Genomic DNA, 14825 nt, shown 5'->3' with positions numbered 1-14825 from the left:
TAGGTCCAACTGCAAAGCAGCTTTCCCCTCTTTTTAATATATTAAAAGGGGACCCTGATCTGAATTCACCTCGGGAGTTGACTCCGGAAGCATGGCAAGCGCTGCAGGAGGTCCAACGGGCTGTTTCCGCTTGTCAGGTTTATCGAGTGGATCCCTCCATTGCTATCACTGTTTTCATTACTATTCCAGATCTCCATCCTACAGGTATCATTGGCCAGTGGAATACACAATGTCCTGATCCTTTGCATATCCTAGAATGGGTCTTTTTGCCTCACCAGCCAAAAAGGACGGTGACCACAGTGTTTGAATTGGTCACTTCTCTGATAATCAAATGCCGCCAACGGTGTTTGCAACTGATGGCTGCGGATCCTGCAGTAATTGTCATTCCGATCTCAAAGGAATACTTTGAGTGGAGCCTCATCCATAGTGCTCCTTTGCAAAGCGCGCTGCAAAACTTTTCAGGGCAGATCACTTACCATCTGCCCAGCCATAAATTACTGCAATTGGCAAAATCGACTGTACTTTCCTTGCGGCCGAGAAATAGCCGAGTGCCGGTGGAAGGACCCACCATCTTTACGGATGGTTCAGGGAAAACTGGGAAAGCCATTGTTACCTGGAAGGAGGGATCGGAATGGCAGGTGCTGAAGGAACACGAGTCAGGCTATGCTCAGTTAGTTGAATTAAGGGCTGTTACCATGGCTTTTCAGCCTTTGAATTTGGTTACTGACTCTGCTTATGTAGCAGATATCACCCAACGCTTAGATTGTTCACTTCTGAAGGAGGTGAACAATGCGGCTCTGTTTTCACTGTTGCAAACCTTGTGGTCTGCAATTCAGGCTCGAGTGCATCCGTATTACATTCTGCACATTCGAAGCCACACCAATTTACCAGGGTTTCTAACAGAAGGCAATGCCAGGGCTGACATGCTGGCCAACCCTGCGTGGGTAGGGCCTCAGCCTGACAAAATTGCACAAGCCAAGGCATCGCACGGTTTCTTCCATCAAAGTGCACATACCCTGCAGAAGCAGTTTCATTTAACGCCAACCGAGGCGCGCGACATTGTCAGTGCTTGTGCTGACTGTCACGGACTCGCTGCGCCTTTGCCAGCGGGGGTAAACCCCAGAGGGCTAAAAGCCTTGCAGATTTGGCAAACAGATGTAACTCACATCCCAGAATTTGGTCGGCTGAAATATGTGCACGTGTCTATTGACACTTTCTCCTCGGCTATGTGGGCTACTACTCACACTGGAGAGAAGGGCCGTGATGTCATTGCCCATTGGAAATTGGCTTTCTCAGTCCTGGGCGTGCCAGCTTCTGTGAAAACCGATAATGGTCCTGCCTACGGCTCGGAGAAGACGCGGCAGTTTTTACACCTATGGGGTGTAGACCATACCTTTGGTATCCCACATTCTCCTACTGGCCAAGCCATTGTTGGTACCTTGAAGCGTGTTTTGGACAAACAGAAAAGGGGAATGCATGGAGAAACTCCACAGAGCCGACTAGCAAAAGCTTTGTATACAATTAATCACCTTACAGTACCACAAAATTCAAATAATCCTGTTATTCTGAATCATTTTCTCTCATTGCAGTCTGCAGGCGACAGACAGCTGCCCCGGGCAAAAGTCTGGGTGCGGAATTTACTTACTAACCAGTGGGAAGGCCCTCATGAGCTTATCGTTTGGGGTCGTGGGTATGCTTGCGTTTCCACAGATACTGGGATACGGTGGCTACCTTCAAAATGCGTTCGCCCTGACCTACGGCAGCAGAGGCAGAACAGGCAACCTCCAAATGATGACCAGAACGCCAACCATCCAAATGGCGACCTGAATGTAGATCATCAGCCTAATGACTCTTCTGATGATGACCAGGATGTCAACCATCAGGCAGATGGTCCTTCTACAAGCAGAGACTGGGATGGTCCTTCCACAAGCAGAGACTGAAATTTAAATTTCTTGTTATGGAGTCAGATAGTTAAAGCCTTAAGGACATGTTTAGAATTAATAACTGATGTAGATTTCTATTTAGGATTAATAGTAGAGTTGTTATCTTATAAAACAAAAAGGGGGAATTGTAGGTACAAAAATGCTGTTAGTGAGGATCTTCTTGTTATTTTTCTAAGTCCGTGAGAGACTTTTCTCTCTCACAGAAGAGGTAGCAGGGAATGTAAACAATCAAGCCACCTGCAACCTTGGAAAGTCTTGTTTACGGTATAGTAGAAAATATTTTGATAATGGATGTTTTAGGATTTTGGCCAATCACCCCCAAGGAGTGGCTGGTCCTTTGTCCAATTAGACTATGAAGAAAAAAGTCTATAAAAGAGTTTGTAAAATAATTAAATAAATCAATCTTGCTGCACAATTCCTGCCTGCTGGATCTTCTCTCCTCCTCCTCCCTATGGCTGCGGGACACGGTGATATACCGTAGGAACCAGGCCTGCGGTAATATAGCCGGGTGCTTTGGCAGAGCCAAAGGCACATCTCTACATCCAAAAGATCGTCTTTAAAAGTACATCTCTTATTGCATATTCATCACAATCATGAATGATTCATAAATTCTTTGGAGTTTCTGTGTATCATCCCATCAGCCTTATCTTCCTCCTTGGCTCCACTATGTCTCTGCTCCCTCCATAAATTCTTCTCTTTGGTTTCTGGTTTTCTTCTTCTCTGATAAGATACTCCAGGAATGTGAAGACTTTCTCTGCCTATCTTTTCTAAATTGACTACATAAACAATAGACATTCTATATCATTACATTACAGAACCTATGTAAATTTTTCTAACATTATGTAGCATCCGAAAAGCCAACATCACAATACACTCATAACCCTTCCTTCCTTCCTTCCTTCCTTCCTTCCTTCCTTCCTTCCTTCCTTCCTTCCTTCCTTCCTTCCTTCCTTCCTTCCTTCCTTCCTTCCTTCCTTCCCTTTTGCGTCTTTTACTATTAAATAAAATATCAGTTTTTTGGCACCAACATCTAACCTCGTTTGGTTTTAATCATGTTTTTTGGGTATATTTCGAACTTTTCCGCATCCAATCCATTTTATTCACAGGGGCTTAGTTTCCTTTGGTCTTCTGTGTTTAACTGGTTTGCAACAGGACCTTATTAACACCCTGCCTCACTGGAAAGGACCCTCACCATCTACTCGGGTGTCTCAGGTGAAAATCTGGGACCCCGAGCCCCTCCCCCTTCCACGGGAGCCTATCCCGGCTGTGTTTGGAAGCCCGGCTGCTGCTGCCTGGCCCTGCCATTTTTCTGCCACTGCTCCAGGTTTTTCACTACACTGTAACCCTGCACTCCATTCCTGCCAGGACACCCTGCTGCTCCTGCTACAGCTGTGGAGCTTCTGCTACACTTTGTTTGCTACCCCATGTGTGCCCACCTCTGCCGTTCCAGCCGCTGCTCCGAGGTTCCTGCTTGTAGTGGTTTGGTCCAAAATTTGGCTAACCTATGACACTGCTACAGCCCATTTCCCCATACGGAGGGGCACCAGGACTGGCAGACCCTGTGAGGTTGTAAAGGAAGCCCCCTTTCTATCTCTCTGGCTGGCTTACCTGCCCTTGCCTCGTGGAGGGACAGCTGAGCTCCGGCCACAGCTCCCCCTGCAGCCGCGAGGAATCATCCCACCTGCCCTGCCTGGCTGGGAGCCAACAGCGCCCCTGCCGGCTGTGACTATAACTACACCAAAGGGGAAAGTGCTTGACAGACGAGAAAAGGCTGTTGCCAGGTTTCTGTTTTGTTTGTTGTTGCTGACATTGTTGTTGTTTGTTTGCCTTGTTATACATATATATATACAATAGTAAATAACTGTTATTCCTTTTCCCATATCTTTGCCTGAAAGCCCCTTAATTTCAATGTTATAATAATTTAGAGGGAAGGGGGTCATATTTTCCATTCCAAGGGAGGTTCCCACCTTCCTTGGCTAACACCTGTTTTTCAAACCAAGACACCTGTGCTTCTAATTGGGGATTCTTGTCAATTATGCTAATTTGCTAAACCTTTAAGACTGTATTCACCCCATGTGGGGTGGGCATTTTTCCATATCTGCCCCTTTGAGGCCTCCAATAAAGACCAGGCTTTATATTACCTCCTATACTAATATTGTCTCGAAAGTGTGTTATTTTATTTCTAGATCTTTAAGGCATCACCTTGGAGTCTCCTATTCAGGCTCAAGAGAGCCTGGGGCACCCAGGTGAGTCCTCTGGCCCAGGGGTCTCACAGCCAGACAGAGGGTCTCCTGGCTAGCTCGCCATACTGAAACTAAGGTTAACAGACAAGCAATTTTTGTTAAAAATGCATTTATTAATCCGGCTGAGAGAAAGCATTAGATCCCATGCTCTACAAAATGCTTCTTTGTTCCATATAGATTTCAGTGGGTTTATACAGCATTTTTACTACATTTCCTTATTTCCTTTTTTGGTTAGTATTCAATAAGCAAGCAGTTAGGTATACGTTGCATCAAGCTACTATATTTTTAACCTATTGTTCATGCAAAAACAACCAGTCTTCCTTATCTCTTTCCTGCACAGGGGTATAGGTATACATTACATCCAGCTTCTTGTCATCCTGTTTTACTAGTTTTGCTTACTAAATTTCCTGCCCATTGTTAGTTATTATGGTATACTGAATTTAAAGTCTTTATTTTTTTAAGTTATAGTCATGTCAATACTTTAATTCACGTGTTAATTACAAGCCCCTGGTTTCACCACCTCAACTCAGTTCCGCATGGCTGCCGAGACAAAGACACGATGGCGGACAGTCTCCACAGCCAGCATTCCCTTTCCCCAAGACTGAGACAATGAAAAACAATGATGGACAAACCCCAAAAAAGACGTATCGTCCGCATTGCGATGCTCCCCCCTTTCCCAGACCTCTCGGCCTGGCTCCATTTGGGTTCAACTCCACTTGGCCCTGCTCCACCTGGCTCCACTCAGGTTCGACCCTGCTTGGTCCCACTCTGCTCAGCTTCACTGTGTTCACGGCTTCAACTTGATGCCTGCACCTCAGCTGCATTCGCCACTTTGGCTCGATGCCACGGCTTGGCTGCATTCTCCTGAGCAACAGGAAGGGATGGGCTGTGGCAGAAAAGGGACAGACTCCACAGCACTGGTTACTGTCAACTTCTTGGCACCTGTGAACAAACTTAGAACAGATGGAAACCTCTTCAAAGTCAGGAACATTGCCGATGTTCTGTTGCTTTGGAGGGAAGAAAGCTTTTTCTTGTGACTCTGTAAAGGAAGGTGAAATTACAGCTGATGTGGACTATCATACGAATGGCTGAGATTTCATGTGAAACATGAAATGTCAGGAATATAAACAAAATTTCCCAATCAAAATTAATAAAGAAATGACATTTATTATGCGACCGAAATATCGGTTTCAAACGCCACGATTGAGAAAAGCAGCTCCGAGCCCGGGGTTGGAGCTGGGTGAACACGCATAGATCTGATCTCTATCGCACCAGACCTCCCAAGTTCACGCATGCTGCTTTGGCTGGTCCCTTCTTATACAGTTTTTGGGTAGAGTCCGAATTAATTCTATTCTTCTCGTATTCATGAAGTTTTCTTGTCCTGGAGTTGGGCTGCACAAAGCCTTTCCTGGGTCTGATGAATTGTCCATCCTGGGTGATGAGTGGGCCATTTCTGCTGATGGATGGGCCATCTCTGGTTCCTGGAATAGTTATTTTTAGTTCCTGGAATGTCTGATTCCTTATCAGATGCGATGTAGATATCAGAGTGTGGTGATCAAGTCGTCATGGTGCAAATGTCCCGGTGATAAGATCCAACCCCACCTAGGTGGAATCCTCACTTATTGTGAAAGAAATACTTTTAGTGTTGTGAAATTTTTCTCTCAGCCAGGCTGGTGCAGGGATTTTGAAACTTGGTCTCTGTAGGGTTCTAATTACATTTCAGTTTTATATATAATAGCACGAATTACATACTTTATTTATAACATCAGGAAGAGCTTTCTCCTGACTGTAAGCTGTTGGTGTCTTACAGATGAGTTAAAGACACCACTCTTCAAAGCATTAATTGCAGTCCATTCTTGGAGGCAGGTTGGAATATAGTCCAAAGAAATAGACCTAGCAGGTATGCAGGGGACATGACAGAGAGCCAGCCAAGGGTTTGGCAAAAACCTGTTCTTTCTCTAAACTGTTTTCAAGCTGAGCTTCAGGAAGGGTGGCTGAACTAGCAAATTTTAAAAAGTTATGGTTGGTAGATGTGTAACAGATACAGTATCTGTCAAGGATGAATTAATAAGTGCTGGAGGAGAAATTACTCATTCTTTAGCTTTATCTATAATGAGGCAAATTGATTTTGTATGTGGAACAGCTCAAGTTTATCCTGGAAAGTCCTATGGCAACAAAGTGTCACCCCAATCAGATAAAATACTAAATTTAAAGATGGAAATTATCTTTTGCATCGAATGATTGTAGGTTAAATCAAATGACTGTAAATGAAGGCTTATCTATCTTCCATAGTGTTGGAGGTTAGGACTTTTTTCTTTTTTTTTCTTTCTCTCTGGGAATTTTGTCCCATTTGTTGCTAAGAGATAATAACGGCTGGTACTTAAGAGAGACAAAAGAAGTGTCCGAGGTGGAGGGAAGGGATGCAGCTGGCTGCAGCCTCTTAGCCAAGGGATTTTCTCTTAAGAAGGGCAGAGATACCGTGAGATTTTTGTCTGGGGGAGTGAGGGGTTGGGCACGGCTCCTCGCTCTCTCTCGCTCCCAGATTGGAGGGGAGACAGCCGGTCTGCGGTTGCTGTGGGAAGCACCACAGAACACCATCTTTTACTGCTTCTACCGTGAGTGAGGCTTTGCTCGTAAGAGCAGCTGGTGAACTGGGACCTTATCAAATACATGATCTCACTGGAAAAGACCCTCACCATCTACTCAGGTGCCTCAGGGGAAAACCCTGGAGTCCTCCCCCCTCTGAGGGAGCATCTCTGGGCTGTTTGAAGGAGCCCAGCTGCCGCTGACCAGACCTGCTGTTTCCTGCCTCAGGCTTTTTTTGCTACACTCTAATCCAGCACCCCATGCCCTCCCTTCCCCCCACGCCCCGTGGCTCCTGCTACGCCTGTGGAGTTTCTGCTACATTTTGTTTGCTACCCCTTGTGTGCCCGCCTCTGCTGTTCCAGCCGCTGCTCCGAGGTTCCTGCTACAGTCCATCTTGCCATCCAGAGGGGCACCAGGACTGACTGCCACTGTGGGGTTGTAAAGGAAGCCCCTTTTCTGTCTCTCCCACCAGCTTGCCTGACATTACCTTGTGGAGGGACAGCTGAGCTGGCGCCACAGTGCCCCATGCAGCCGCGAGGAATCATCGCACCTGCCCTGCCTGGCTGGGAGCCAACAGTGCCCCTGCGGGCTGTGACCATAACTACACCAAAGGGGAAAGTGCTTGACAGCCGAGAAAAGGCTGAAGTTAGGTTTCTGTTTTTGTTTGTTGTTGCTGACATTGTTGTTGTTTGTTTGTTTTGTTATACATATGTATATACACTGGTAACAAACTGTTATTCCTTTTCCCATATCTTTGCCTGAAAGCCCTGTAATTTCAATGTTATAATAATTCAGAGGGAAGGGCATCACATTTTCTGTTCCAAGGGAGGTTCCCACCTTCCTTGGCTAACACCTGTCTTTCAAACCAAGACACATAGCCATGTGTAAATTACTTAATGTCCATATGAGATAAGTCTCTGCCAGCCTTCAAGATACTGCAACAATTGCCTGTTTCCTGTAGGGCAGGGTGAGAGACTGGAAAGATTGATGTCTCAAGACATTGTGGGGTCTTGTAGTGAAGGTCAAGGAACCAGAGAGCTCTGGTGAGACCACTTGCTGGTGGGATAGTGAAGTGTAAATATCTCACCAGACTCAGGATACAAGGAAACTACATTTCCCATCTGCCTGTGTGGCTGTATGCCTGGCCTGATCCCCCACTCCGCCCCTTCCTTCTCCTCATTGGTTCCCTTCCCCTAGTCCCGCCTTTGTGCCACCCCTGTGCCCTCAGATCATTGGCTCTGTAACACTACGTAAGCCTGTCTCTGAGCAGGCCACTTCCTCTCTTGCCTCTGGACCCTTCATGGTGAGACCAAAATAAACCTCGTCTGTGGAATTTACCATGCGGGGGAGCCCTCCTTGACTTTTGCCTCTGGTAATGCTGAGCTGTCTGGCTTGCGTGTGTGTGTGTGTAATTCACGCTTAAACAGCTGTGCAGGGGGAAGGAGTAAGCTAGCTAGCTTGCTACATGGCACCACCCTAAGTGATCTCTTGCCAGGGACACTTCAGGGGAAAACACAGTGAATTCCCCTCCACCCAAACACCATGTACGGCAGTGGGGTGCATGTGTGTGGGGAAAGGGGCAGGTCGGGCCTTGCCCTGGCTAGGTGTTGGGGTTTTAGGAGTTCTTCTGGCTTTTTTTTTTCTGTTAAAGGAATTTTCCCCATACATGTTGCTAGGGGGACAAATTACTGGGTACTTAAGAGAAAACAAAAGACCTAGCCATTGGGGGAGGGGTGCATCTGGCTACTCTTTTGTTTCACCTGGGTGTATGGACAGTCAGTCCCCAGCGTTTGGATGGAGAGAGAGGCTGTTTCGTCGGCTGCTTTTCCTTCTGCCAGAGAAACCCCAGTATCCCAAGCTTGCCTTCCCTGCCCCAGTGGGAGCCAGGCCGTGGCCACCTTGCCCCCCGCCATTGCTTCGAGCCTTCGCTACTGTATTGGGTTGACCCTGAGTTGATGGACAGTCTTTAAGACCAATTGCGCTTCTCACAATTTACATATTTAAACCGCACAGAAAGGCGGGACTGCCCCTTTTGGTCGGAGCTCGCCTGCTGGAAGGTGGGGGCAGCTCGGGGCCTCCCGGCCCCGCCAGGCCGGGCCGGGGCCACTGCCCCTTTCCCCCTTTCCCAACGCTGTGGCACGGACCCTGGGTGGCTGGGGGGGACTGCCTCAGAGCCACAGGCAGCTAAACCCAGCCATGGACTGCTCACAGCTCAAACCAGCCATGGACTGCTCACAGCTAAACCCATCCAGCGCGGCTTCTGGGGACCGGCGGGTCCCTCTCCTCTCCACGCGGAGCCGGCGGAGCCAGCGGGAGCCGGCAGAACCTCCTGTCTGCAGCCAGCACACTTCGTGCTGAACTGAAGAGGACACCACGCAGCCAGCAGCACAAAGGAAGCGAGGCTTTCCCCACCGTAAAGCCCGAACAAGAACACCCTTCAGCATGGCGGTGTCAGTCAGAGAGAAAGAGAAGTGAGTCACATGGGACGGAGCTGGAAATGGCGGTGGGAGAAAAGAGGGCGGTACCGCGATTCTGGCGGGCAGCTTAAAAGAAACCTTCTTGCATGCCGTGGTAAGAAACTGTAATACCACAAACTGTTTGTCTCTTTAATCCATTTGAAGAACATGGGGGGATGGAGTATCTTCGTGTGCCTGTGAAGATTGTGAAGAATGCCGATGCCAGGCTTTATAGTAGTAAAAGGCTGTTAGAGACTTGTGGCGAAGAAGAGCCTTTGTGTGCAGGCCAAAAGAACTTATCCTTAAAAAGATGAATAACCCCATGTGATGGCCCATGTTTTGCAGTGTGAAGGAACTGTGAGATTTTTCATGGGAGAGATGTTCTACACACAGCAGATTGTTTGTTTCCGGGCGGATCTGCTGTTAGTGGCAGTTTGGGAACCACGTGCAACTGAAGGAAAAACCCTTTTTTCCCTTAAGCATAAGAGAGAGACTTTTCAAGAACTGGAACACTGACTAACATCCCATGTTCTGTTATCCCTTGTGTGAGCTAGGTAAAAGGAGAGAAGTGCTGGCTGGAGGGGGGGGGGGGGGGGGGACTTGCTTTAATTTTGTTTTGTTATTGTCTTTTTACTTTTAATTCTATTAGTAATAAAACTCTTTCATTGTACTGCAACTGTTTAAGGTTTGTGCCTGCTTTGCTTTTCTCCTAATTCTTATCTCACAGAAGGAAAATAAGTAAGTAATGAATATTTTGAACCAAAACCACTACATTTAATTGGTGTTTCTGCCTGGTTTCGAACTCAACCCGCTACAGCTACGCTGTAGCCCTGCTCGCCCTGCCTGCCCAGACCTCCGGGGGGGTTCCCACCGCAGCTCCACACTTTGGATACATCTCGTCTGCCACCCAGGATTTGTGCTCATCCCTGCCGTTCCAGCCTGCCGTTCCAGCCTGCTGTTCCCGAGAGTCCGGCCGGACACGGGGATCGGTTGCCCAGGGGTTTGTGAAGCTTTTGTTCCATCCCTTCCCAGGATCCCAGGCCACCATTGCCGCGTGCTCCCCGAGCTCGCTCCGGAGCGCCCCCTGCAGCCGCGGGGGAACCATCGCACCTGCCCTGCTCACCAGGAGCCGCCAGCGCCCCTGCCGGCTGCGAGCGGAACTGCACCCGAGGGGAAAGGGCCTGACAGCCGAGAAGGCTGGAACTGGGTTTGTGATTGTTTGCTGTCACTGCCATAGTTATTGTTGTTTGTTTGCCTTGTTATACACATATAGATATATAATAGTAAAGAACTGTTATTCCTATTTCCCATATCTTTGCCTAAAAGCCCCTTGATTTCAAAATTATAATAACTCGGAGGGAAAGGGGGGTCACATCTGCCATTCCAAGGGAGGCTCCTGCCTTCCTTAGCAGACACCTGTCTTTCAAACCAAGACACTAGGCAATGCACTGCCCAATACATCCCCACGCCCTAGACCCAGTATCCCAGCCCAGCAGTGGCTGCCAATTACAGGCACTGAGGAGGCAATTCTCCACTCCCCACCTCTGGAGCCCCTAATGCAGCTCCTGAGTGTCCAAATGACCAGAAGTTCCACCTGGGGGGAGGGCCCAGTGTAGTGGGTTCAGTTCGTAAACCGAGTGGAAACACCAATTTAGTTTAGTGGTTTAGTTCACGATATCCATTACTTATTTCCCTTCTGTGAGATAAGAATTAGGAGAAAGCAAAGCAGGCACAAACCTTAAACAGTTGCAGTACAAAGAAAGAGTTTTATTACTAATAGAATTAAAAGTAAAGAGAAATAACAAGAAATTAAAGCAAACCCTCTCCCCCTTTCCAGCACTTTCCTCCTTTTACCCAACTCGCACAAAGGATAACAGAACATGGGATGTTAGTCAGTGTTGCAGTTCTTGAAAAGTCTCTTTCTTATGCTTAAGGGAAAAAAAGGGTTTTCTTCTGCATCACATGGTTCCCAAACTGCCACCAACAGCAGACCTGCCCAGAAAGAAACAATCTGCTGTGGTGTAAAACATCTCTCCCATGAAAAATCTCACAGTTCCTTCACACTGCCAGACATGGGCCATCACATGGGGTTATTAATCTTTTTAAGGATGAGTTTTTTTGGCCTGAACACAAAGGCTTTCTTTGCCACAAGTCTCTAAAAGCCTCTCACTGCTTCTATATAGCCTGGCATAGGCACTCTTCACAAATCTTCACGGGCCACACATGAATTCTTCATCCTGCCATGTACTTCAAATTGATTAAAGAGACAGTTTGTGGTATTACAGCTTCTTACCACGGGATGCAAGAAGTATTTTAAACTATGCGCGAGAAACATGGCACCGCTCTCTTTTCTCCCGTCACCATTTTCAGCTTCGTCTCACATGACTCTCTTTCTCTCTGACTCTGAAGCCGCCATGTTGAAAAGTGTTCAGGCTTTATGGTAGAGGAAGCCTCGCTCCCTTTGTGCTGCTGGCTGCGTGGTGTCTTCTTCAGTTTGGCATGAAGTGTGCTGGCTGCAGACAGGAGGCTATGCCGATTCCCGTTGGCTCTGCTGGCTCTGCATGGAGAGGAGAGGATAAGTACCCGCCGGTCCCAAGAAGCCGCTCTGGATGGGTTGATCTGTGTGGCAGCCCATGGCTGGTTTTAGCTGCCTGCAGCTCTGGGATAGTTCTCCCCCCAGCGACCCAGGGTCCATGCCACGGCATTGGGAAAGGGGGGGGGGGGGTGCAGGGTCCCCGGCCCAGCCCTGCAGGGCCTGGAGGCTCTGAGGCCCCCCCCACCTTCCGGCAGGCAAGCTGGAACGAAAGGCAATTCCCACCTTTCTGTGCGGTTTAAATATGTAAAGGGTGAGAAGCGTCATTAGTCTAAAAGACTGTCCATCAACTCAGGTTCAACCCACTACAGCCCAAGAAGGCCACGGGGTATTTGAGGCCAAACAAACATGAGGCAATCAGACATCTTGACCCTATCTCTTCTTGGAATTGATATTACGTGAACACCCCTGGAACCCAGGAGTTGGTAGCTGTATGTATCCATTTCTATATGCTCTCTGTCTTTCTTTGTCTTTCTTCTAATTTCCTCCTCGTGGAATTTTGAATAACTTAAAATCGAATGGGCTTAGAGTTTGCAAAGTTGAATGGGCCAAGGTAATGCTTTGAGAAGTGTTTTATGTTGATTTAATGTTGCACTAAACCTTTTGCCAATGTTTCTCTGATTTTCCAAAGTTGCCATTAAAGTTCTTTTTGTTGTTTTGTTCTGTTGAGAATATTTCTCCTGTGCATCTAACTCAGAGTACATGAACAACTGTAAGCCCTTTTAAGTGTCTTGTCAAGCAAGTTTTTTGGGGGCCTTACAGGGAGCAAGAGACATTTTTCAGTCTTCTTCAAAGATAGTTGGGGATATTGCAGCCATCTGTGTTGGTCACTGCACAAAAAAATGGAAAGAAACTATCTGCAAATGCTGATGTCTTTTGGCATGCCCAAGAGATTGTAACAAAGATGGAGTTTTGCAACAAGTGCTTTCTCATCTTCAAGGAGCCGCTCCAGGGGGGCATGGGGAAGCTGAGCACCACTGCATGCATCCTCCTGAAGCATTTCATGCTTAAGCAATAGCAGAAAGTCTTGCCAAATCTTAATCCGTTTCTGAAAGCTGACAAGCTGTTTGGTGTGTCAGGTACAGGTACAGGTTGGCTTGGGTGAATCTCATAGCTAGGACAAATTAATGTCTCTGCTTTGGAAAATACACAGATTGACTGAAGTTTAAGGGTTTTATAGGATTCTCTGCACAGACCTGACTTTAGGTAAGTCTTGTTAAAAGAGCTCCTAGAAAAAAAGTTGACAGTAAGACAAAAACTTAACCTCCAGTTCAGGCCACTTTGGATGAGAGATCCTTCTGGTATGGGCCAAGAGGCCCACTGAAAAGGTCACAGTCATGCAGCTCAAACATATCTGAAAAGCCCTGAGCACATCAGGTCCTACATGCTTTGGTCTTCCCCCTGTCTTTGGAAGGGGTGGCATTCATGATTCAGGTTGCAGATAGCACAGGGATTGTGCAGGAACCAGAGGAGATTGTCGATTTGCAGAACAAACTGTTCTTCAGTGAAAATATCATAATGTTAATTGTGGATTTATTTTTCATTATATTTCCATTGCTGCTAAAGAATTTAACAATAACAAGTTTGTTCCAACTGAGACAACTGAGTGTTTAAGTGATGCCTTAGGTTTTAACTTTTATATTTTTCAAATTCTGTACTGCTTGGTGTGTGACTCTGAAGTTTCTTGTAGCCTGTTAATTTCTGCTCACTTGTGCTAGGCAGACATAACAAAGCCTCTCCGGCCCTGCTTTCGAAGGACACCAAGACTGTCCTAGGCCAAAAGTATAAACCAAAGAGCTGAAGGGGGGGGGGTAAGCTGAGGGGAAAATTGAAGCTTTAATTGGAGAATGAACCCTGATATGCAAATGAACCAAACCTATAAAAGAGTGAAGAACTCGTGACCGGGGGTCCATCTTGGGGTCCATTTTGAGAATGGCTTCAGGCTCCCCAGGGTGTACCTTTGAAGGCCTTTCAAATAAATACCTCTTTTATTCCTTTACTCCTGTCTAGTCTCTGTTTCTAGGAGGCCTCTTAAGGCATTAGTTCTTTGGCACCACCAGAAGGGACAACGAGGCTTCCGAAAATCCTCAGGGACTCAGAAAGATCCAGCTCAGCTCCCCCCCCCCCCCCCGCCAGCAACCCGGGGGGGCAGTCCAGGAGGCAGAGAAGCCCCAAGAGCCCAGAAAACTCTCCAGATCCAGCACAGAGGCACGTGAGTAACTGAATAAAGGTGGTATTCTGTTGTTAACACCTGAATTGGGTATTTAGAGATCTCTTACAGTTTGTTTAGGGACTCAGGAGAGTCCCAGGGGATTTCATTTGGTGTTTCCCTTTTTTGTTAGCTTGGCAGTTCGTGAGAGCTTGTCAGGAAACTCATGTGAGAGTCCCAGGGAACTTGATTTTCCCTCTGATGGTTTGTTGCTAGGTTCCGTCCAGCCACAGCTCTTTGGCACACAGCCAGGTGGAGCAGAGGCTTGGATTGTATGTCAAGCCTCAGTTTGAATTTCTGGGGTTGTGGGTTTGGATCCTACCTTCTCTAGTTTTCTCTCTCTGCTTTATAGAGTGTTTTAGATCTTGTTGCTTTATTTTCGCGAATTTTCTGTTTATAAGCATAAAACCATGGGTGGTAATATTTCTTGTATGGGGAGTGAAATACCACCGAACACCCCTTTAAAATTTGTATTAGATAACTGGGCAAAATTGATTGGCAAAGATAAAACCCTTACAAAAACAGGATTAATTCGGCTTTCCACACTAATTTGTCCAGCTTATAGGTTAGATAACTGGCAAAAGTGGCCGCAGTTTGGACTCCTAGATGAAGAATTAATATTGAGTTTAATATCGTATCATCGAAGAGACCACTGTTTCTTAGAATTAGAGTATGCGAAGCTCTTCTTGGCTGCATCTAAGTTACAAATATATAAAAAAGAGCATATACTGCTTTTAAGGAAAAAAGAGAAAAAGGTTAAGAAGTCTATGTTGGACCTGACAAAAGGGGAAGACG

This window comes from Coloeus monedula, assembly GCF_965178545.1.
Source record: "Coloeus monedula genome assembly, chromosome: W".
NCBI classification, from domain to species: Eukaryota; Metazoa; Chordata; class Aves; order Passeriformes; family Corvidae; genus Coloeus; species Coloeus monedula.
Note: the sequence above shows the minus strand (reverse complement) of the source record.